Here is a 25,636-nt window from a genome sequence, read left to right on the forward strand (position 1 = left end):
CGGGTTCGTATTCTGGGGCTACCGTTTTGCCAGCCATGTGATTTTGACCCTGTGATTTCTAGCTTCAGTGAGTCCGTCTGTAAAATGGGGATAGTGATACCTACCTGTGGCAAATGCTTTCTGCTGTCTCCTCTGTAGCCACTGCCTCCCCGCTGCACAGAACCTTGATAGGTTCAGGTGACAGGAAGGAGGCCCCAGATCTCAGGGAAGCCCCAATCCCAACCTCATGAGATGAATCAAGATTGGGTTAAACCAAATACAGGAATGGCAGGTATGTTATCTAGTGTTGTTAGGGGACGCATGCTAGGGAGAGGTTCTCTTTCCAAATAAAAAGACAAAGCCCACCCCCCCCCCCCAACAGGGGAGCTCATTCTTATCTTTTCTTCCTGCCTCAATCTTGGACACAATACCTGGAGGTACAGCAGCCATCTTGCAACCATGAGGCCACAAGTCAACAGACTAAAATGGTGGAGGGGAAAAGACAGAAAGAGTCTGGATCTTTGACAGCATTCTTAAGTGGTTCCACCAGCCCAAGACAGAAGACTACTACTTCCAGACGTTGTTACTGAAACAATTCCTACTGGTTTATGCCACTCTTAAGTGGAGTTGTCTTTTATTTGCAGCTGAAAGCATTTCTAATAGATATGCAGATTTCCACCAAAGCACAGTGTTGGACAGCTTCATATGGTGCTAAAGAGCCTAAATTCCAGAGCCGGAGTTTCTGGGTTCTGATCTCAGCTCTGCCACTAACAAGCTGTATGACCTGGGCAAGTCACTTAGCTTCTCTGTGACTCACCATCCTTATCTATACAATGCTCACTAAATGTGTGTCGAGTATCAGGTGAAGGATAATAGCCATACGTACCTTGTATGATAGTTAGGAGCATTAAATGACTACATGTTTTATAAAACGGTTAGAACATTGCCTGGCACATAGTAAGTGGCTACATACATGTCTGTTAAAGAAATTTTTGAGAGAAAAATAGCCACTATCATAGTCTTGGGTTTGAACCTTGATCTATTGGGTCACTTGTGGTACTTAAGCAGAACACTGACCCTGTCGCCACCAAGGCTCATGGAGCATGAAAATGCCCCTAAAGCCTCTCTCAAACCAGCAACAGTGGCAGTTTCTTTTTGACGGAAAAGGCCCCTCAGAGAACACTGACTTGTAAAGAAGGAGGGGCTGTGACTACCAAGTCAGGTCATGGAGTAAAAGACCAAAATACCCAGACTCGCCCATGCAAATGGGTGTGGGTCTCCCCTGACGGTCCTTTTAGAAGACTAGACATTTTTGAACTTGTTTTTGAAAGGGTCTTTCCAGCTAGTGGCTTATTCTTTTGCATCTCCTCACATCTTTCTTGCCAGCGGTTGGGAGGCTGGGGATGGGAAGGAGGGGTGACGCCGGCAGTCCAGGCCCTTTTGTGCCAGGAGGGACAAGCCCCCTGGCCAGTGCGTGAGGGGGCTGGTTTCACCTGGGGCTTTCCCACTTTCTGCTGCGCACATTGCCACCCTCTGTAGAGACTGGATTTGAATTCAGGCAATGACTAAGCGATTTTTGGAAACCTATCCTGTTCCTGTAGTTTAAGGGTCAATTGGTAGATGTGTCCATTGCCAAATCCTGTGGAATCTGCCTTCAGTCTATGTACTCATCCACTCCTTCTACTCTCTCTACCAATGAGAGTCCAGACCAGTGACAGTCCACCACCTTCTGCCTGGATTCCTGCAGGAGCCTGCCTCCTAAATGGCCTTCCTGTTTCTACCCTACCTACCCTTCCTTCTCCCTCAGCAGCCAGGGGAATCCTTTCAAAGGGTAAACCAAATCATGCCACTCACCTGCTCAAAATCCTCTAATGGAATCCCATCTCACTTAGGATAAAATCCGAAGTTGCTAATATGTTTCGCAACAGCCTCCCTGCCACTTTCCCCCTTGCTCACCCTACTCTCCACACTGGCCTTCTTGCTATAGGCCAAACATACCGGAGCACAGGCTGGCCTCAGGGCCTTTGCATGGCATGTTCCCCTTTTCTGGAGCACTCTTTTCTCTGTATACCTCCCTGCCTCATTTCCTCATTTCATTCAGGTGTCTGCTCAGGTGTCAACTCCCACAGAGGCCTTTTCTGACCACCCCTGTGTAACTTAGCTTCCCCTACCCCTCATTTTCTGTTATTATCCATAATTCTCTAGGACTGATGTCTCTTGTGAACCAGCAAAGTTGGCCCTGATTCTACTTCCTGGAAGCTCGGGATATGTTCTGAACAACAGAAACAACACCGGACCAGTGTTTTAAAGGTCCCAAAGTGAATACGTTAAAAGTGAACATATAGGTGACTGGATGATTCCTCCTGCATTTATTTTAAAATCCTCCTCATCACATTTAGTTCTTTTTCTCCCTTCTTTTGCCCCTGGGTACCAGACAGGCAATCCCACACATGGTGTCTTTTCATCAGTCAGACCAGCGTTTTCATCTGTGATGATCTAAAAACAAAATGGCCTGAGTCCTTGACATTCTTCCCATTGAAAAATGGGATTTATGTCATTTCCTTTAGTCTTGGTAATTGTTCAAGCAGTCAAGTCACAAATGGTCATGCAGCATCCTCAGGTTTCCTTGGATACTGCTTCTGGGGAAGCACGGAGACTGCCTTGCGAAAGAAGCTGCCTGTAGGTGCTCTGGTCTGTGGTCTCAGCTGAGCTCCCAGCCAGCACCCAGGGTGGGCCGATAGCCATGCAAGCTGTCATTTTGGATGTTTAGACCATCTGCACTTTCAAATGACCACAGCCCGATATCTGACTACGAGGACATGGGAAACCCCAAGTGAGAACCACAAAGCCTAGTCCTTCCCAAATTCCTGATCAAAAACTCATGAGTAACATAAAACGATTGTTGTTTTAACGAGTCTAAGTTTTGCAGTAATTTGTATTCAGCAACAGTAACAAGAAGTCCATGCTCTTTCTCCTACATACTAGGCAGTCATAAGCAAAATTTTCTTAAATATTTTAGGCATCAGATATCTCAGATGTAAGTTAGGAGTGACAATATGTTTATGTGGTGGTCGCTGCTAGCGTGGTCCCCAGCACATGCTGTATTTCCTCAAATCTAAGATGCTGTCAATTATACAGCTCACAATTAATTTGTGTGCCACAAAGAAGAACGAAGCAAATGCTTCCAATTGAACTACTGAATGCCATTGGTTGCAGGACACATAACATTCTTTGGAGATGCTGAAATTTGAAAAGATGTATATCTTAGGACCTGTGATTCAAAGAGTGAATAAACAAACACCTAGTTAAGCCTGGACACTGAACTGCCCCCTCAACACACACACCAGAATTTGAGTTTACGAGGCACGAGAGGAGAGCTTAAAGCAAATGTGCCTTTGTAGGAAAGTTTCTAATCAGCCCTCCCATTCTGTATGCTAAGTTATAAAAATTAACAGAGACAACCTGTGGTCCAGGCAGAGAAAGTACCTTCCTTGGGCAGCTGTCAAATGGTTACAGTTCAAATAACATTGCATCACAGTTATTTAAGAGGGATGAAGTCAGATCCCTAAATCTGGCTGGTTGCAGACAAGTTCTTTCAAGATGTGTGGAAAGTCATCTCTGGTAATAGTAGTAGACCAAGCCCCATTTCTCGTTGATTTTGCAGTCTCTTCTTTTCTAGGGCTTTAAGTAGTAGTTTCTTAAGAGATGTCAGCCAGTGAGCAGAAGAGGTCTGAGCAGTGGGAAGGCCGGCCGAGGAGACCCAGGCCGCATCAAGTAGAGCAGAAATGCAAAGAAGCATCAGAGCGCTAGCAGGCTTGAGGCTAAGCCTTTACACAGGGAGCCCCGTGGAGTCAGTACAGCTGCCCAGAGTGTTGTTGGTATGTTGACCGTCATTTGAAAGGTGAGCCCCCTTCAGGACAAGAGAGGTTAAGTCTCTTGCTCAGGGACACACAGCTTTATTATGTCCACTTAGTCCATCAGACACAGAGCCTGTGCCCTTACCCACAGTGCTGTAATGATCAGAATGTTTGCGAAGACATGGAAATGAGCTCACATGAGACTCCAGGAAGCCCAGGTCTCTCAGCACAGCTGTCTTTCCAGCCTGACCTAAACAGGGAATTCCTTTTAATACTTACCTGGCCTTTGCCACTGTGAGTTTTCCACCCATAAGGCTCTTCTTACCTCCTCTTCCTGTGAGAACCTCTCAAGCACCTCTCAAGGCCCAACCCTAATGGGGCACCTGAACCCATGTTCCTACAGGGTGATTCCTGACTGTCCTTGGATCCCAGTGCATTGTCCCTGGGGCAGCTTGGTGGCCCTTCTGGTGTTGGTGGCTTTTACTGGTCACTCCTATTAGACTGGAAGTTTTTTGAGGCTCTGGAGTTAGCTTGAGCTTGAATCCCACCTCTGTGACTTATAGCATGTGTTCTTGGGCATGTTTCTTAGCTTTCCCAGGCTTAAATGTTCTTATCTACAAAATGGAAATAACCTGAGTATCCACTTCCCAGAATTGTCTTGAAAATGAAGAGTGTTTGGGCAGGTCTCATGGTAAGGGCTTGGTATTGTAATTATGTGAGAGGCACTTGGAAAGTATCTTTAGGCATCCCCTTGCTTAGTCCTCACAACCAGCCTGGGAAGTAGGTGCTTTTACCATCAGCCCCATTTTACAGATGAGGAAACTGAGGTGGAGTCATTTGCTCACATCTCCACAGCTGGAATATGACAAAACTGGACTTCATTCTTATCTTCTTGAACTCCCCTCTCTCAATGGAATCCCACTGGAAACCTCCCATGGACTGAGTTCTGAGGAGGTTTTATCGTGCACCAACCTCTTTAGGTGTGCTTTAATTAAGGACATAATTTTTTACTCATTTTTGTCTCAGTGGTCTGCACCTTGATTTGTAGAAAAATGATGCTGCACCCAGCTTTTTTTCAGTAAAACCCTGTTCCTTTGTGCCAATAAGAGGTTTCTCCACCTTCTGGGTACTATGGGTAGTGGATTGTTAGCACCGCAATTGCCCATTTATATTATGAACTAAAAACATGGATCAGATTATCAGCCTTGAAAAGCTCACGTAAACCCTTAATTGAAATTCAGATCCCACTTTATTTCCCAGCCCAAAGGATGTCAGGGCCGCAGTCACCATTTACCTTGAATGACTTGGCTTGTTGAGTTTCCTTCTGGTAAACCATATTGCTGATCTCATAGGAACCCTCTAAAATGGCAGACAAAGGAAAGCAGGCATTTCTGATAAGCTGCTTCATTTCTTCCTCAAGAGGTATTAGTTAAACTCCCTAAACAAAATGGATTCTATTTGCCAGAAAACATTCTGAGTAAATAGAGCAAAAGCCATCACCAAGTCAAGCTCTCGGGCCACACCCGGGCAGCCCCTTGAGAAGGTTGGGACTCCTAAGAGTGGGGAGTCGGGGGACCCCATTTTGACAGCACAGTGGAGATCTTCCTATCTCAGTGTGGACCTGGTGAAAGTCGAGGGGCTCAGAGGGGGCTCCAGAATTAACACGTTGTCCCAGCTCACTGCACAGAGAGGGCAGCGAGTGCCATGCTGGGGCCACAGCCGTGTCCTTGGCTGGCAGTTGACATTCACAGTAAAAGCTGCAGCCGAAGGATCATAGCCGTGTTGGAGAAAGCCATCGGGGCAGAAATGATAGAGGACCTAGTCTGTGTCCAGCACTGAGAGAGTTCCTTCAAATAGTTCCTTCAAATTTTCTCCTTATCTACTCTTGTTAACTTCTAATTTTTTTCCCACTGTCCTCAGAGCTGTTCTGTATGATTTCAGTCCTTTGAAATGTATTGAGACTTACTTTATGGCCCAGCACATGGTCTGTCTTGGAGAAGGTTGCAGGTGCACTTGAAAAGAATGTGTACTCTCCGGGTCTGGGGTAGAGTGTTCCCTGGATAGCAGTTGTGCAAGGCCCGGTTCTCTGCCTGGTCGAGAAGAGTCTTCACTCTGTGTGGTGCTCAGAGGAGGGGAAAGAGGAACCGTCCATGTGGGTGAGAAGGCACGGCCAGCCCCTGACCCCAGAAGGCAGGCCCTATGCCAACTCGTCCTCCACGTGGCCCAGGTGAGAAGAAAAGGCCACGACCAACTCTGAACAGACCTCTGAGGCGGCGAGAAAACATCTAGGGATTTGCCCGAGGGCGGGGAAATTTTCCCATGGACTCGAGGAAAGAAGCTGTGTGCAGTAAAACCCTCCCTCTCCCCGGCTGGTCTCTCTCGCGTGCTCAGCAAACACTTACCAGAGACTTGCTCTTTCTAGTTGCTGTTTCAGGTGCTGGGATATAAGATTCAGCATTGCTCTTGCCCTCCCCAGATTTGCAGGCCGTGAGGAATACGTGCAATCAGGCCTATCAGGACAGGGGGCGTCACTGGAAAAGGATGTATATATCAGGATAGAGTCCTCCTTGCTTTGTTTCTTCCCCTCTTTCGGTTTTGCACATCTGCAGACAAAACAGGAGCAACATGGTGCTCCCTGTAAACCTATTAGAAACCTTCAGGGAATTATTTCATGAAGGACAGGGAACTCGTGAGTTCCTAGGGTCTGGTCGTGCCAGGTTCAGAGAGCTTTGGGATTTTTTTTTTTTCTTTTTGGTGCCATGGACCCCCTTTCGACTAACTGGGGAAGCTATGGACGCCCTTTTAGAATAATGCTTTCAAAATGCATATAATAGAACACTCAGGACTACAAAGGAAAGCAATTATGTTGAAACACAGTTCTATGCATGGACCAACCCCATCCCCCCGCTTCCCCTCCCCGGGAGAGGGGGACCTGGATGGTAATGGAGGAGTGGCAGCATGCTTTGCTGACAAGGAAACAGGGTCTTTCCTGAGGTTGGTAATTCTATGTTCATGGTATCGATTACCTCCAAGGCAGGCCCGATGGGAGGTTTTGCTTTCAAATAGTTTTGGGCAACTCCATAGAGGACTGTCTTCGTCTGCCTTTGGTGAACTCAAGGTTTCTATTTCTCTTCTCACCAGACTGTGTGCCCAGACGTCTAGAGATTAGCCACATTGGCTCAGCTGAACTTTCTACCTTTTACATTTCCTTGGTTGTTCCCTGGGTGGAAGGGGGATAATCAACTGGCAAGAGGGTGGGTGGGATTAAAGGCTGACTTCGAAGGCGAGGGAGGAAGGCCTGGGGCTGGGTGATCAGACAGCATGTTTTTGGGGGTGGCCTTTGGGGTCACTTGTTGCAGCTCTAGTTGGGAGTTCACTGAACAGAGAGTGCAGCCCAGGAGAGTGGGGTGATTCCTTATGGAGGCTGAAGAGAAGCCCGAGGTTCAGAGAAGATCCACGCTCTACTCTGGGAGGTGGCAGAGGCTATGTGCCCCACGAGACCAGGCACCAGTTACGAAGGAACTACCGGCAGCCCCTTTGCTTATATACCCCATCCTCATCACCCCCCGAGGAGCCGGGATCCGCATTCTACCCATGGGACGACACTGGGCATAGTTAATCCAAGGTCCCTCAGCTCCAGCTAGAAGTGGTAGAGCTAAGATCCGATTCCATATAATCCCAGGATCGAGATCTTTTCTCCCATTGCCACATGCCCAGCTGCCCCACTCCAGCACAGAGGCCATGGGTGCACCTCTCAGAATCAGGTTGCCTGGGTTCAAATCCCAGCTCCACTGTGGATTAGCTCAATGATCCAAGGCAAGTTCTTGACCCTCAGGCTCCTCATGTGTAAAGTGGGATGATTTTAGCACCTTCTTCAAGGACTTTTCTGGGTGATTTAAGAGATAGTGCATGCAAAGCTTCTGAGACCAAATGCCTGACATGTATGTGCATGGTTAAATGTTGGTACATGATTATTATCAGCCCAGCAGGACAGGGAGGGTGTGAGGGGGTCCCTGGTGTGCAATCAGTCCTCTGTTTACTCCTCTAACTGTCCCAGGTGGCCCGCATTCATGAGCTTATTTTCGGGTATGAAGGTTGCCCTGGTGTTCTGGAGTGACCCGGCAGGGCTGAGATGATTATACAACTCCATGTGCCAGGCCAAGTTCAGCGCTCACCTTGGCAGTCTGCTAAGCCAGTGCCGCTGTGGAGAGAGCCACTACCCTTCAGCCTGCTTTCTTGCTCTGGAAAAACTTGACCTTTACTCAGAATCATCTTCCAGTCCCCATGTCACACAGCAGGCTCATTCACCCACCCCTCCCCCTGCAGGCACTTTGTCTTCTCATCTGGGGATGTAACAGGGACTCTGGTGTCCCCCAGACAGATGTTTTTCCTCCATCTCTCTCTCCTACTAACTCTGTCCCCCAAGGGTGCTTCTCAGACACTAGAGGAGTATTGTAAGGATGTGGAGGTATTGAAGGATAAAGGCTGTGGCATCAAACAGCCTGGGTTTAATCCTGGCCATGGACTCAGCGCAGTACAGAGCAACCGCTCTACACTTACGTTTCCTTGGTGGCATAACATGTAATATTACATCTATAATATATATATAAGGATGCTAAGTTTCTGATTCACTCTCCCATTGTTATGAATGGAATGACCTAGGACACTGTAGTTAGCCTGACTTAATCTCAATTTTCCAACCTGTAAAATGGCAAAGGTGATACTTACCAATTTGGGGGATTGTGGAGATTAAATCAGCTAATGTGTCAGGTGCCCAAAAAACATAGTACCTAGTCGTCTATTTTTATAAGACAGTAAATCATGTATCTGTCAGTTTGGGAGAGAGATATTCAAAGATCTGTGCTACATGCTGTCTGTCATTCCCTTTGAGAGTCAGGACCCACAGTTAGGAGCCTCTCGGGACCTTGGTTTTGTGAAGTGGTAACAGGGATCTTCCTGGATTGAGTGGCATTTATCAAGCACTCTGCAGTTTTCACTGGAAAGGATTCCTGTCCGCCGTGCCAGCTGAGCCACGCTGGCTGCAGCCTTCTTCTGCTACCTTTTCATAGTCAGCAGATCTTTTTCTTCCTTTTCCTCCAGAAGGACAGCACAACAGGCTCCCAGATTCCTCACCCCAACGAGAGGATAAGGATGAAGGTGGTGGGGTGTGGTCGACTCCTGGTCCTCAGCCTTGGCCCCTCGGTAGTACCAGGGCTGCGACTGAGACCCTCCCATCCTGGGAAGAGGCGGAGAAGCCTCTGGATTTAGAGCATCACAAAGAACGGCGCTGGAACCTTCGGAAACCGGGGGAACAGTGCACTTTCAAAACTGGGCAGGTGGGGCTTCCCTGGTGGCACAGTCATTGAGAGTCTGCCTGCCGATGCAGGGGACACGGGTTCGTGCCCCGGTTCGGGAAGATCCCACATGCCGTGGAGCGGCTGGGCCCGTGAGCCATGGCTGCTGAGCCTGCGCGTCCGGAGCCTGTGCTCCGCAACGGGAGAGGCCACAACAGTGAGAGGCCCGCGTACCGAAAAAAAAAAAAAAACAAAAAAAACTGGGCAGGTGGGGTGGTGCCTCTGTGATCAACAGGCTTGGCGCATGGCACAGAAGGAGGTGAGAATGGAAAAACAGCTGCCAATGGAAATAGAGAGGTTCTCAAGTCACCCTCGTTCCCTCCTCACGGCACCATCAGCGCTTCGACAGCACCCGCCCTTCTGGTGGCGGCCCCTTCACGCCAGCTGCTGGAAATCGCTGTGGGCAGAGTGAAGGCAGAGGCCATTTTCTAGCTGTGTGACCTTGGGCAGGCTGCTAGGCGCTCTGCACCTCGTTTCCCTCTTTTGTCAAATGGTGATGATGGTAACTACCTGGTCGGGTCTTTTATTAGAGATAATACGGTTCCTGGCACACAGTAGGTGCTCAGTATGAAAATGTTTTCTGCAGGGCTCCTCTTCATACACCGACCCGTTCTCTGGAGAAGTTTCCTTTATGACCAGCAAGCTGGCAGCACCTCATTTCCTAGCTGGGCACATCCTTATGGGTATTCGCTCTATTGCCATCTGCCCAGACCTCCCTCCCTCCCTCCCTCCCCCCACCTTGTGTAGGTATACACATAGAAAACATGCAGCTTTCTAATTTGCTTTTAGTTAAAAATGTGTCATAAGCATCATTCTCTGTAATTAAATATTCTTCTACAGAAAAACTTTGCTAATGGCTTCTTTTTGTTTTCCACGTCCACCATCATGTTACGGTGTGTGCTAGTTTTACTTCCTCAGTTGTATTGTAAGCTCCTTAATTATCCATATTCCCCAGCATGGTGCCAGTCCCAGGACCGGTTTGTTCATTGATTGATGGAAATATGGGGGCAAGGAAAGTAAGTGGGATTTGAAGTAGAAAGACCTGGGTTTATTTATTATTTAGGCTGCGCTGGGCCTTAGTTGTGTCATGCGGGACCTTTTCGCGGCATGCATGTGGGATCTAGTTCCCTGACCAGGGATTGAACCCTGGCCCCCTGCATTGGGAGCATGGAGTCTTACCCACTGGACCACCGGGGAAGGTGGCGCAGTGGTTGAGAGTCCACCTGCCGATGCAGGGGACACGGGTTCGTGCCCCGGTCCGGGAGGATCCCATATGCTGCAGAGCGGCTGGGCCCGTGAGCCATGGCCGCTGAGCCTGCGCGTCCAGAGCCTGTGCTCCGCAACGGGAGAGGCCACAACAGTGAGAGCCCCGCGTACCGCAAAAAAAAAAAAAAAAAAAAAAAAATAGACCTGGGTTTAAGTGCTGAGTCTGCAAATTCCTCAAATTTTCCTTCCTTCCTTCTTCTTTCCCTCCCTCCCTCCCACCCTCCCTTCCTCTCTTCTGTCCTTTCTTTAACAAATGCTTTGTTAAATGTTTTAAATATTTATGCAAATATGCATTTATTTAAATATCCTGTGACTGCCTCCTGTGCTCTGGTCCTTAGCAGGTAGTGCTGTACCTAGTCAGGGACCAGATCCCTGCTCCCTGGAGTGTCCTTCCAGTAGGGGATGCAGACCCAAACTAGATCAACAGATGAAAAATAAATAGATCGCTAAATCGCATTTAAATACACCAAGAGGGACTTCCCTGGCGGTCCAGTGGTTAAGACTTCACCTGCCAATGCAGGGGGTGCAGGTTTGATTCCTGGTCAGGGAGCTAATATCCCACATGCCTCGCAGCCAAAAAACCAAAACGTAAAACAGAAGCAATATTGTAACAAATTCAATAAAGACTTTAAAATAAGTAAATAAGTAAATACACCAAGAGTAAACACAGGGCTGAGAGAGATAATAAAGGGGAACACGCTTGAGATGGGCGTCCAGTGAAGCCCTCTCTGCAGTGGTGAGCATTAAGCTAAAACCTAAAGGAACACGGGGAAGATGTTCTGACAAAGGCCCTGAGGTGGGAAACACCTTGTCATCCTGAGAAACTGAAGAAGGTAGCTGTGGCCACCGGTAACAAGGAGGGAGCGAGGTGCCTGTGGGGGGGTGGGGGGTCGGCAGGAGGCAGGTGATGCTGGGCTCGTAGGTTCCAGTAGGGAGACTGGCTTTACAGTAAGAGCAGTGGACGGTCACCAAGGGATTTTCTGTGGGTAATTTGTATTTTAAGGCCACTCGGGCTGCTCTGTAGGGATTGATCTCTGGTTGGGGAGGGAAGAGTTGAAGCCTCTGGGACTTGGGAATGCAAGAAGACAAGCTTTATTTTGGAGCATTGAAGGAGCTATGAGGCCAAGGACTCTGGAAAATGGGGCAGAGAAAACTATAATAACGTGGAGAGCTGGGGATTCCAGGAAGAACTCACAGGCGTGTCCCTCCTCTTCCCGCCTCCTGCCCACATTCCTTCCCGGTCTGCTGTGGCTGTAACTCAGAATCACTCAGAGCTGGAGTTGGAATCCCAGAGCTCCTGGGGACCCCAGGCGTGATGCGATTCAGTCTTGTCACTTTTAGTTTGGGAGACTGAGCTTCAGCAAGGGGAGGTGACCTGCCCAAGGTCACCCAGCTAGAAAGTGGCGGACAGGAACTTGAAACAAGTCAGGTCCCCCAGGGTCAGAGCTCTTTGCACCTCATCTCAAACCCGTTCCCACCCTGGGCTGTCCTAGTTGGATGCTGTGTTTAACCTCACCTGTTAGAAGTGTGCTCTGCAGTTTCTGTGCAGTGTCATCAGCTGCCCCGGGAGCGCTTTCAGAGTGATTCCCTGGGGGCACCGACAGCTTCACATCCAAGCTCGAGGAGGCGCGTGCCTTCCAGGCCCTCCGCAGCTGATGCTCCAAGAGCTGTCACGGCCGAACCCCTGTTGGGCCTGCAGAGATACAGCCGTGCTGCCTTCTGATGGTCGGCGCCTAGACACGCTTAAGAAGTCTGGCAGATCTCTCAGGGGAGATGTCCAGAGCTGGAGAGGGCTTCCGCCCACCTCCCTTACCATCCCTTCCCTCTTTTGCATCCTGGCTGGTGATGTGGCCCATGGACCCCAGGGCGAGTCCCATCACACCTCATCTCTGGTGCAAGAGAGGCTTGTTCTCAGTGTTCCCGCTCCTCCACATACTTTTTTTTGTGCACCCCTAGCATCCCCTCAGGAAGGCTGCAAAGACCGTTTTTATGCCACTGTTTCCTCCTTCCTGCCACTGGCTCCCAGTGAGGACCTCTGGAGGTGGCACATCTCATTTGCAGAGGAAATTCTCACTTTGCTTGTCTAGACCAGTGGTTTCCAGCCAGCTCCCTGGAATGCTATGTAGAGAGGCCCCTTGGGAAGGTTGGTTGGGCCGCTGTGCCAGAGACAGCTGGTTACAACACTCTACTGGGAGAACTCATGGAAGAGTACCTGGAAGGGTTACATTTTCCTTTCATCTTAATAATAGAATCCCTGGTTTTTAGCTGGGCACCTGGCTGCCCAGAATAAAGACTAAATTTCCCGGCCTCCCTTGCTGCTATGTATGGCCATGTGACTAGTTTCTCATCAATGGAACAGAAGCACAAGTGTCCTGGATGTGTGTTTTGAAGATTTCTTAATAAGAGGGAAGGAGGGAGCACCCCTTCTTTTTTTCAGCTAGCTAGAATAGAGAAGTGACGGTTGGCACTTAAGCAGCTCTATTGAAACATGAGACAGAATTTAGCATAACGATATTAAAGAATCTCAAAAACTAAGTTTGCTAGTCCTAGACTCCCTCCCTCTTGTCTTCATGTACCTGAAGGAAAAATACATTCCATCTTGTTTGACAGCCAAACCTAATCTTAAGGAATACAGCTATTCACATCACTGTATGTTGGAAGCCAAAAGCCCTGTTGCCCCTTTATTCAGTGATCATTTACTTAGGGGGCCATGATTTGTGTTAGTACCGGAGATGTAAAGCAAAAAAAATAGTTTCCTATTTTTCAGTTAGATTAGTTTGCTAGGGCCACCATAACAAAATGCCACAGACTGAGTGGCTCAAAAAGAAATTTATTTGCTCACAGTTCTGGAGCCTAGACGTCCAAGAGAGGTGTCAGCAGATTTGGTTTCTCCTGAGGCCTCTCTCCTTGGCTTGCAGATGGCCACCTTCTCACTGTGTCCTCACGTGGCCTTTTCTCTGTGAGAATCTCCAATGTCTCTCTTATGGATTAGGGCCCTACCCTAACTGGCTTCATTGTAACTTACCTCTTTAAAGACCTTATTTGCAAATACAGTCACATTCAGAGGTACTGGAAGCGAGGACTTCAATGTATGAATTTGAGGGAACACAGTTCAGCCTATAACACCAGGAGCGTTATGAACACAATTCATCCTATAACACCAAGAGTGAATGAACTCCTGGTGGGAAGGATGAACAGAAACTAAGATTAGATTCAGACTTAAGATAACCTAGTATTTATTTATTTATTGTGGTATGCGGGCCTCTCACTGTTGTGGCCTCTCCCGCCGTGGAGCACAGGCTCCGGACACGCAGGCTCAGCGACCATGGTTCACGGGCCCAGCCGCTCCGCGGCATGTGGGATCTTCCCGGAGCGGGGCACGAACCCGCGTCCCCTGCATCAGCAGGCAGACTCTCAACCACTGCGCCACCAGGGAAGCCCACCTAGTAATTATTGTGTCTGGAGCAAGAGGTAAGAACAGAAAACCCATGTGTGTCAGGAGGCCCCTCTTCCTCATTTCCAAAATTCTCCAGGGTTTGTTCCGAGTCTGGTTTTGACTTGACCTTCACCTGTCCTTGACACAGTTAATATGTCCTCCCTTGTAACATTTCCCTCATTTGGCTCCGAGGTCTCCACTCTCCTGGATGGCGTCCTCTCCCCCTGGCTACTCCTTTTAGGCCCCTTTGCCTGTTTCTCATCCTTTCCCTGAATCTAAATTTTAGAGAATCACAACTGTTGCCTTGAGGCCTTGATTCTTAATTGTCTTCTCTTTTCTATCTACACACGAGTCCTTGGAGAGCTCCTTTGGTCTTAGGGTTGTTGTGTCCTCCTTACACTGACATCTTCCAAATGTTCCCTCTCCACCAGCCGCCAGACTGGGGCGTTCAGCTGCTTCCCTGCCCATCTCCACTTGGGTGTCTAACCATCATCGCAAAATTCTCATCCTCCCCCCGTCTCCCCATTTGTGATCTTCTCCATCTTCATTAATGGAGATTAATGGCTGCTCAGGCTACAACCTTGGAGTCGGTCAACCTTAGACTTCCCTTGCTCACCCGTCATATCCAGGCCGTCAGTAAAATATACCCACACTACTCCCTCCTCTCACCCCCCACCGCCCCTACCTTGGTGCCAGCCATCATATTTCTCGCCCGCATGATTGCGACAGCTGCCCTTGCCCCTCTACAATCCATGCTCGCAACAGCCCAGGGTGACCCTTTGAAATAGAAGCCAGAGCATAAGCCTTCTCTGCTTCCACCGCCCTCCGCCACCGGTCCCCATCCTATTCAGAGTAGCAGCCATGGTCCTTACAGTGGTCTACGAGGTCCGTGGGATCCAGCTCTGCTGCCCCAGTCATATTCCATTTCCTTCCATCGAGCTCGTCCCACCATGCCATCCTGTCCCATCGTCTCGCAGACACCCCAGCAGCTCCGCCTCGGGATTCTACAGCTGCTGTCTCTCCCCATCCTCACTGCTCCCTCCGGGTCCTCAGTGCTCACCTCCTCCGCATCTGTGCTCAGACGTCTCCAGCAGCGAGGCCTGCCCCGGCCGCTGTATTTAACACCCAAACTCCCCCGCGCTCTGCAGTGCTCATTCTTCCTGGCTGGATGTTCCCCTGTTGCTCTGGCAGCCTTTCATGTGCCTTACCATTGTTTGAGTTGATCCATTAGTTTCCCCGATCCCACTAGAAAGTCAGCTGCCTGGAACAGCATCTGTGGCATGCTAGGCACTCAGTAAATACTTGTGGAGTAAATACCAAAGACAGCCCGCACAGAAAATAAACCTTTATTTCAAGCATAAACCTTTTGGTCTATATGATATATATATAAAGTGATAAGATATATGTGTTTTATATATTAATATATGCTTGAAATTTTCAATAAATGCTATAAATATAGCATACATATCAAGATATACATTGTATATATATGTGTATATATATATATATATATATATATATATATATGGCATATATCTCTCTCAAAGGCCAAAATATATTTTTTTATATATAGCCAAGGTGCCGTAATTTTTGCAAAGGAGGACACTTTCTCATTTTCTGGTTTCCCCGGCTGCCTGTCAGGATGCACTCAGGCAGCAATTGTGCAGTAAACGGGACAATTTTAGCCTCTGGTTTTCCAGAGCAGAGAGCACATCATTGCCAGAAGGTTTCTGCCTCACATCTGGTTCTCCAGAGTGGCAGGCCAGTCACAGGTGTGGTGCATCAGACTATGAAAACACCAGTGGCCGTGACTCCCTGCCTGCAGTGTGTCAGCCTCTTTCAGGCCCCCTCCAGCGTGAGCTGGAAAAGGTGTGCCTTTCTCAGAGACTGAAAAGCTCCTCCCCGTCTCCTAGGACCATATGATGTGGCTCCATCCCACCTTCCAGTTCACCAGGACCGCTTTCCCTCCCCTCACTGTGCTCTAGGCACGCTGGCCTCTTCGTGTCCCCAAAGGCGCCATCTCCAGCTCAGGGCTTTCGTGGCTGCTCACACACCTGTGTTGCTCCCTGCATTCCACAGAGCTGGGTCACCCCCACAAGACAGTTTCCAGTCGTAGCCTGTGAATGTGACCTTCTTGGGAAACAGGGTCTTGGCTAGTGTGATCCAGTTCAGGTGAGGTCGTCCTGATTGGGTGGCCTCCACCCAACAACCAGTGTCCTGATAAGAAAGGCACAGACACATAGGGGAGAAGGCCATGTGAAGATGGAGGCAGAGATTGGAGTGACGCTTTTACAAGCCATGGAATGTCAGGGATTGCTGACAGGACCACCAGAGGCTAGAATAGGCGAGGAAGGATCTTACCCTACAAGTTTCAGGGGGAGCATGGCCCTTCTGTGCCCTTGATTTCAGACTTCTCTCCTCTAGAACTGTGAGAGACTACACGTCTATTGTTTTAAGCCACTCGGTTAGTGGTACTTTGTGACGGCAGCCCTGGGAAGCCCATACCCAGCCCTTTCATCCTTTGCTTCTCAACCTAAATGCTACCTTTATGAAGGGCTTGCCTGGACTCCCAACCACAACTCTGATTAGATACTTGTAACACCTTTTACTTTTTCTCTACCCGGTGCTTATTACCCTGTGCTATTCTTTCTTAGAAACCTCCCCGATAGAATGTCTATGCTCTGGGGCGTCCGTGGTGTTCACTGCATGTCCTCAGTCTCTGTGTCCAGGGAGAATCTTCCACACTTACAGATTTTCTTCATTTAAATCCATCTGTGTCATAAGATCCCCAATCAGAAAGTTGCCCTGGGTGTTTCCCCTGGAAATCCTCAGTGTACAATTATTCAAATTGACTTGCATAACCAATGTCACTCCTCAGTTGCAGTAGACACCAGAGAGATGTGAGAACCTTTGAGAACTTTCCAAGCCAGGGTCCATTCTTACTATTTAGCCTGAATGTGTTTTCCTGCTAAGAACACGAACCAGAAATGAGTTTTACCAACGGGTTAGCAAAACCTTAAATAGAAAAGAAACTCCAAAAATGTCAGTTCTCTCACACTGCCTCTCCTCCTCAACTTCCCCTCCCCACTTCCTGTCACCAGGACCTCCCAGTCTTGGCTCCTGGGTCAGGACGAATGGTGGACCTCTCCAAATTCTGCTGTGTTTTCCCTCTTTGGCTTTTTAGATGGAGATGTCTGCTGGGTGCTTTTAAGTCCTTTTATTTATGCATTTATTTTTTCCCCAGTGCATATAAAAGTCATGTTTATACCATATTGTAGTTTACCAAGTGTGCAGTAGTGTTATTTTCCTCCAAAATGCAAGTTAGTTAAAAAAATACATCACTGCCAAAAAATGAAATGCCCAAACAGCTACAATAGTAATATCGAAGATCATTGATCACAGATCACCATAACAAATATAATAATAACGATGAAGTTTGAAATATTGCAAGAATTCCCAAAATGTGACACAGAGACATGAAGTGAGCAAAAGCTGCTGAAAAAATGGTGCTGATAGACTTTTAAGTCCTTTTGGAACTGACATCTCCCCTGATACTCGTCTGTCATGTAGTATGTAGGTTTAGACTCTGACAGATATAGAGTGGTCTTTATTGAGCACCTACTATGTGCCAGCTTTCAAACTAGGCAGTTTTACCCTCTGTAGCTTCTTTTTCATTTAATCTGTTCCAGAGATATTCATTCACTATGAAGTGATCTCAGTTCAGAGACATTTTACTGATGAGAGCACTGAAACTCAGAGAGGTTAAGTAATTTGCCTAAGGTCACACAGCCACTAAGTGGTGGAGCCCTTTTCAAATCTAGGTCTGTCTGACTTAAAAAGTAGTGGGGTTTTTTAAGCTAAGTCTTGCAACTGTAAAAAGCAACCCTAACTAGAAATTGCCTTATTAGTAGCAACGGGCTTTATTTTATAAGAATTTCACTGTGCCTGGGACTGCTGTGTCAGTGGTTATCAAGTAGTAGCCTGTTGGCAGGGGTTTTGACTGTTGGATTTATGGACCCAAGACCCTTGGTATGTGCTCAGGACATCCTACAGACCTGGCAAGCACTCCGGCCAGGGGTTATCTGCTCCTGGAACTGTGCTTTCTGACTCTGGGACATCAGGCTAGCCACATCTCTGCTCCAGCCTCAGTGTCCCCGATCATAAACTCAGGACTCAGATTCAATAATCTTTATGCTGCTGTCCTGCCCTGATGATCTAGGATTTTAGCCTCGTGAGGCTACAACACCCAATTCTTTCATACCCCTCAAACTCAAGCCTTCCAATTATATCTAGAGCACATGGCCTACACCAAAACTTCCAAGGCATCATGCAAGTCCCTTCTGCCAGAGGCCCAACTCTCACTGTCTCTCCTCATCTCCTTAGCTCACCTCCTCTCCTCTCCTGGAGTCAGTACTGCTGAGGGCCCTGGGGTAACTGTCTTAACGTCTCTGAGCTCCCATGTCCTCTCTGAAATGATCTCAAATGAGTATAAACCCCTACCTCATTGGCTCATTGTGAGACGTCCATGAAATGGAACAATAACCTTTGTTCACTTTCCAGGGACCTTGAACTATGCCGAGTCTTGACCTAGAAGCACATATTCTGGATGTGTTCAAATCTTGGCCACACCTCTTACCCACTTACCTGCTGCGTGGAGCTAGGCAAGTCGCTTTACTTCTCTGTGCCTTAGCTTCTTCTTTTGTAATGTGGGAACAATACCAACCTACCCATCAGCTTGTTATGAGGGTGAAATGAGTTCCTACTTGTAGAGCACATAAAATAGTGTGGAGCGCATGGCAAGTGCTGTTATAAGAGTTACCAATTCCTTTTTTTTTTAATGTTTTATTTATTTTTGGCTGTGTTGGGTCTTTGTTGCTGTGTGCGGGCTTTCTCTAATTGCGGCGAGCGGGGGCTACTCTTCATTGCGGTGTGCGGGCTTCTCGTTGCAGTGGCTACTCTTGTTGTTGAGCATGGGCTCTAGGTGCGTGGGCTTCAGTAGTTGTGGATGCGGGCTCAGTAGTTGTGGCTTGCGGGCTCTAGAGCGCAGACTCGGTAGTTGCAGCGCACGGGCTTAGTTGCTCCACAGCATGTGGGGTCTTCCCAGACCAGGGCTCGAACCCATGTCCCCTGCATTGGCAGGTGGATTCTTTTTTTTTTTTTTTTTTTTTGCGGTACGCGGGCCTCTCACTGCCGTGGCCTCTCCCGTTGCGGAGCACAGGCTCCGGACGCGCAGGCTCAGCCGCCATGGCTCAGCCGCCATGGCTCACGGGCCCAGCCGCTCTGTGGCATGTGGGATCTTCCCGGGCTGGGGCACGAACCCATGTCCCCTGCATCGGCAGGCGTACTCTCAACCACTGTGCCACCAGGGAAGCCGTGGCAGGTGGATTCTTAACCTCTGTGCCACCAGGGAAGTCTCAAGAGTTAACAATTCTTGTTAGGTCATCTAATTCTCAAATCAGCCTAATGTAGGGGGTCCTGGTATTATCCTCATTTTATAAATAGGGATGATCAGTAACTTGGCTAAGCCTTGAACCCATGCTGGCCGGCAGGGTCTTAAGCTTAAGCTATACTGACACAGAGATGAGAGAGGTCAACGTTTGGAGTTTAAAGGTCTGCCAAGCCATCTTGAAATTCTCAATAAATTTTATCTTCGAATGTGTGCTTTGTAAGTGACGTCCTGCCCCAGTCACCTTCTCACCCCCCAAGATGGGCTCCTGGCCGCCCCATCCCTTGCCCTGGCCAAACCCAGCAGCTGCCCTCTGCTTCTGGTGGGGACCTGGGCACGGGGAGGGGCCCGGTGGTCGGGCGGAGCTGTGGACGTCTACCAGGGGCTGCGCTCCCCTGCAAGTACCCCCAGCCTGAGGGCACAGGACACGAGCTAGCAGGTAAAAACCCCACAGCAGATAAAGACAGAGGTCGCAGAATAAAGTAAAAAGCTTTTCTTTTTCCTTTTTGAATAAGAGGCCTTGCGTTTTCATTTTGCACCTGGTGGACCTTGCTAGTTACGCAGCCGGCCCTGGGTACATAGCAAGTCATGGGTGGAAATGAAATGGTAGCTCCTTTCCCTTTCAAAACAACAACAATGGTAACAACAAATGCGTATTCTGGGTTCAGTAATTCAGGGCAGTTTGTTCTGACTTTTGATCCACAGGTAGAGACAAAGTCTTTTCATGCAGGCCCCAAAAGGGGGCACTTTTGCCGCTTCCCACAAAGATGGCTTCCCCAAAGCCTCCTAAGTCCTTAGTGTGATTTGCATCCAAAATATGGGCTGTTTTCCAGCCAGCAGCCCTGTTCGGTAGGGGATGATAGGAAAATCTTATTCTTTCCTCCTTCTGTTGCTGTAATTCCCAATGCAGAGTGTTCTCTTTAAAAGATGCTGTGGGCAACTACTTTAAGCAAATATGGGCATCTCTGTGGCTTGCAAGGCTGGAGCCAGGCCTCGGAGGTCTGGAAGGTGGACCACACGGCCTGGGCATGGAGGCCCTGCAGACGGTCTCGGCAACTCTCAGTGCCACCCTTGGGACTTCTGGGAGGCAGCTCAGGCCACAGCGCTAGAAGAGGGAAGAATCTCAGAGCTATGGGGCGGGAGAGCTCCTGGTCTGGTCTGTCTCATGTCTAAGAGATGAGGACCCCTGGGGGCAGAGCCAGCAGCAACTCCAGGCGATTCCAGGGCCACTGCGATGGGCGTCCAGTGAGAGGCCTCAGATTAGAGTACAACAGCCAATGTGCTCTGCTGGGAGTGACGTCTCCTTGCTTGGGTACAGGCCCACATCCACCAAAGTGTGAGGATGGAACAGTCCAGGAAGAGTGAGGGATGCAGGAAGATCCTGCTGGGGCGGCCAGTAAGGGGGAAAGTTGGCCTGGGATTGGATGGGAGTTTGGGGGACAGCTGGGCCTCAGCCAGTTTCCTTACCTTGGATACTGTTCTGTCTTCAAGAGCCCGCTGCCTAAGCAGCTGGGCCAAACTCATTTCCACAGCTGCCTTGGGCATCTCTGAAACCCTGGATGTAACAGTGTGGGCTGTGGACCCACTGAGGCATCTGTGCGTCTTTATTGTTAGTAAGCCTGTTCTCACCACTCCCCCAAAGGTACACTTTCCGTCCGCCCCGCTGCTTCTAAGAAGAGCATCTTCAGCCAGCAAAACACCTCCTTTTCTGTTTCTCTGTTCACAGGAGAAAGAAAGGAAGAGTGCAGAGCTGGGCACAAAAGACTTAGCCCATGGTGCCTTTCTGTGAGTTTTGCCGCATCTCAGATGGGGTTCTCAGGTTAGAATCCAGATTAGCACATTGAACTCCCAACATACAGTTGAATAATTTATATGCTTTTTACTTGTCTTTACTGTTTTCTGATAGTAGTTGACCGTTACTGAGTCCTGTCCATCAACTTGGACCCCTTGCTGAGCTTTCTACACACATGGTGTAGAAATCTCAATTGTATTGAGATTTAATTTACATACAGCAAAATGCAAAGATCTTTAAGTATAGCTTTCGGTGAGTTTTGATAAATGTATACACCCATGTACCCATCACCCCAATACAGGAATATAGGATGTTTCCATCACTCCAGAACGTTTCCTGGGCCTTCGTCCACTCACCCTCCTTCCCCACCTGTACACGAAGGCGGCCACTGCTCTGATTTCTGTCACCGCAGATTCGTTTCTCTCTTCTAGAACTTACGAATGGAAGTTTTGCTTTTTCATGTGTCTTCTTTTACTCCATGTAGTGTTTATGGCATTCATCCAGGAATACCAGTAGCTGTTCCTTTTTATTACTATCTAATATTCCGTTGCCTGGATATTCCACACTCCGTTTATCCTTTGATCTATTGACAGACATTTTTTCAATTTTTTGGTGATTATGAATAAGCCTGCTATGTGCTTTCACATACAAGTCTTTTTATAGACATGTGTCTTGGGGAAATACCTAGGAGTGGAATCATTGGGTCATATGCTAAGTGTATTTTTAACTTTATAAGCAACTGCCAAACTGTTTTTCCAAGTGGTCATATCAGCTTTTTACTCCCACCATGAGTGTATGAGAGTTCCAATTGCTCCCCCATCCTCACCAACACTTGATATTGACAGTCTTTTTCATTTTGGCCATTCTAGTGGGTGTGAAGTGGTATCTCATCATTGTGATTTGCATTTCCCTGATGACTAATGACATTGCACACCTTTTCATGTAGTTATTGTATATATCTTCTTTGGCGAAGCATCCCTTTATGTCTTTCCCGCATCTGGGGAAGGGTCTTGTTTGTCTTAGTGCATTGCAAGAGTTCTTAACACATTCTAGATACAAGTCCTCTGTCAGGTATATATGCTGCAAATATTTTCTTCTATCTGTGCCTATACTATCCCTTTTAACCCTCCCAGGAAACCTAGGAAGTGGATATCATCTCCACTGTGTTTTACAGAGCCAAAAACTGAAGCACAGAGAGGCTAAGTGAAATGCCCAAAGTCACACAGCTACTCAGTAGCCGAGTGGGAATGCAGACCCACTCGTGTGTGACTCAGAGCATTGACATCCAGAAAATTCCAGGGAGAATCTCTCCATACACTAAGCCTTGTATCTCCCTGGCAGCCTGGGTGTGCCAGTGCCTGGGCTGGGTTATTTCAGTTCACACTCGCTCCCTCTGCCTTGCAAATACCAGACCATCCTGGGAAGTAGCCGGCTCCCAGAACTCAGCTGGGAGCACTGTCTTCTCGAGAGGATGCCATGGGGCTTTGAGCTGCTCTGATGAAAGACAAACTGCGGGTATTTTTACGGGTCTCTGAGGATTCTGGCAGGATTACGTCGTGCCAGGAATAACAATGAGGGGCCTAGGCGAGCTCACTGCCAGCCCTGCCCTGGGAGGCGTCACTGGAGGAGGCGAGCCAGGCGGTGGGAAGGGAAGGGGGCCTGCGGGTGGGAGGGCAGGGCTGGGTTATTTATCCACAGCTGTCTCCAAGGAGGGCTGCTGGATCACCCCAGGGACTCTGAGCACGGGAAGGGGCCCCTGTGGTAGTCAGAGCAAAAGGCTGGGAGGTGTGTGAGAGTGGGAACCACAGCCATGCCAATCATCAACATGCTAGTCAGAGTAGCAAGTCTTTATTGAGGACCCCTGTGTGCCAGGCACGGTGTTAGCATTTTGCATCCCCATTAGGTGCCAGATATGGTGTAGGTGTTTTGCACTTACTAGCTTAATGCTCATAATAACCCCATGAGATACGTATTATTAAAATGCCCACAGGAGGAAACTGAGGTTCAGGGAGCTTAAGTAATTTGCCTAACGTCACATCGTCTGTAAGCGGTTGCGGTTTGAATAGAGGTATAGCTAATTCTAAAGCCCAGTCACTTAAATGCTCTGCTGCCTTTCTGTTCACAAACTTGTGTCAAATTCCTATTTGGGTCAAGCACTACACAGGGTGACTTGACCAGGGTAATATAATGTTGAATAAGACCCATCCCTGTCTTGGGGCCATGTGGTTAGTTGAACGGTGGCCCCGGTGGAAGATATGTCCACATCCCAGAATCTACGAATGTGAGCTCATCTGGCAAAATAGGTTTTGCAGAGGTAATTAAGTTAAGGATCTTGAGATCATCCTGGGTTATCTGGGTGGCCCTAAATCCAATGACAAGTGTCCTTACAAGAGACAGAAGGGAAGACAGAAGAGGAGAAGGCCATGTGAGGATGGAGCAGAGACTGGAGTTGTGCAGCCACAAGCCAAGGGATGCCTGGAGCCTCCAGACACTGCAAGAGGCAAAGAATTTTCCCCGTGGGCCTTGAAGGAAGGTTCATCAGACCCGACTTACTAGGTCCAGCCCAGACACTGGAGGGGATTATTCAAGGGCTTGGATCCTGGGAGGCGTGATCACTGGGGGCCATCGTAGAGGAAGCCCCTCACAGTGCCAGAAGGCAGGGCCCCCACCTACTATTTGTGTGGCTCTCCCAAGTCATCTGGCTCTGGACTGTACGTGGAAAGTGTGTTGGCTCCTGAGCTGGATTCTTTATACATATCACACCATGTAGTAACATTGAACGCTCACCTGAATTCAGCAAGGGGAGGCGTTCTCACCCCCATTTGACAGAGGGGGTAACTGAGGCTCAAAAGATGAAGGCCACACAGTAGCTTATAGAGTAAGCCAGTGGTTCTTGACTTTGGCTGCATCAGAATCCCCAAAGAGAGTTTCTGGGCTCCACGCACAGAACTTTTGATTTAGTAGGTCTAGCATGGAGCTGGAGAGTTTGCATTTCAGAGAAGTTCTCAGGTGAAGCTGATGCTGGAGGTCTGTGGACCACACTTTTAGAAGCACTGGGGAATCAGTGTTGCAGGGACAGGGGAACCCTGGAATGTTAGTGAATTAACAAATAAAATGTATTTCTTGCTCAAGTTGCAGTCCTGTTGGGGTTAGTTGGCTCTCCTCCATCCATGCACTGTTTGGAGCATATGGTCCCCAGAGTTGCCATGGAAGAAAAAAGAAGGCAAGAGGGTCTTGTAGGATGTTTTAAAGGGTGAGGTCTGGAAGTGACTTTCCTGCCTTCCGCTCACACCCCATTGGCCAACACTCCATCACGTGGCCCCAAACCACTGCAAGGGAGGCTGGGAAATGTAGTCTTCCTCAGGAGGAGGGGATGGTGCGATGAACATGCAGCTGGTCAGAGCCAGGCTAGGACTTGATCTCAGGCTCTTTCCCCCTTCATCTTTTGCTTTTTCAAGTGTTCTCAGTGGACTTTCTCATATTAGCCAGATTCAAGGGACATTTTTTTCCTGTAAAAATTGAAAAAAGAGAAGAGGAAAGAAACGTTTCTTGGGTCCACCAGTGCATTCAGTTGCCGGCAGCCTTGTCTTCTACGGGGCCCAGGTGCTCAGCTGAACAGCTGCCGAGCACTTTGAAAGCTTGTAACATTTCTGTAGGGGTTTCTTGCATGAGTTTCATTTCTACCATCTTAAGCAACGCAGGGTCACCCTCTCCAGCATTGGAGGAGCCCTCTGGCTACTGCTTCTTCAAGGCCTAAAGCCTGAACTCAGGGCCACAGACAAGCTCCAAGTGGAAAATATGCTCTTCCTGCCTCTCCCTACCCTGCTGCTCCAGGCTGTTCCCAATGCCTCCAACACCTGCAGGTTCCAGTTTTCGTGCCTTTGGATACACGGCGACATCTGCCTGAATGCACCCTCTTCCCTCCAGACTCAACTCAAGTGACACCAGCTCCATGAAGCCTTCATCGGTTAGTCAAATGAACATTCAACTTGCCCTCATTTTGGAGCAGAGGTGGGGGAGACAGGCCTCTTTGTCTATGCCTGTGGTCCAGCACTTGTCTTGGCCTGTGCAGACTCTAAAGGCTTTTGCCCGTGCGTGTTTCTCCTCGCGGAATGTGAGGTGTTTAAGAGCAAAGACCGCGTGGCCTCCTTTCCTGGCTTCTTCATTACCTGCAAGACTGAGGTCAAAAGACTTCCTGTGAAATGCAAAACCCTCCCCAAGATCCAGAGGTGAAGAGTGAAGACTCTGGCATGGGTTGGAATCTGCCCAGCTCTGCCACTTGTGCAAGTTTGGGCAAATTCTTAGCTTCGCTGGACTTCAGTTTTCCCATCGGTACAGTTGGGCTAATAATGTTGTATGTATTCCATGAAATAATATGCCTAAAGCCCTTTGAACAGTGCCAAGCGCGTGGGAAGCTGTCGAGACATGCCAACTATCTCTCTGTTATAATCATGACTCTTGGTATTACCCTCTCAACCTTGGCACACACCAGCCACAGCAACTTAC

At 48.6% G+C, this 25,636-nt stretch overlaps 1 long non-coding RNA gene across 25 annotated transcripts in view; it reads left to right on the forward strand.

Annotated features, from left to right (window-relative positions):
- The window catches only part of LOC308630271, a 369,427-nt gene that overhangs the window by 242,546 nt on the left and 101,245 nt on the right, over positions 1-25,636 (forward strand). For 3 of the 25 annotated variants that reach the window (XR_014017810.1, XR_014017811.1, XR_014017812.1), the window contains one exon: positions 8,937-9,490. The exons of 20 other annotated variants lie outside the window; for them this stretch is intronic. This is a non-coding gene — a long non-coding RNA (uncharacterized lncRNA). Of the gene's footprint in view, positions 1-8,936; positions 9,491-21,064; positions 21,158-25,636 lie in introns of those variants that run through there. 2 more of the 25 variants (XR_014017798.1, XR_014017799.1) reach the window with 2 other exon arrangements.

The sequence above is a fragment of the Mesoplodon bidens genome, assembly GCF_964165515.1.
Source record: "Mesoplodon bidens genome assembly, chromosome: 16".
Lineage (NCBI taxonomy): Eukaryota > Metazoa > Chordata > Mammalia > Artiodactyla > Ziphiidae > Mesoplodon > Mesoplodon bidens.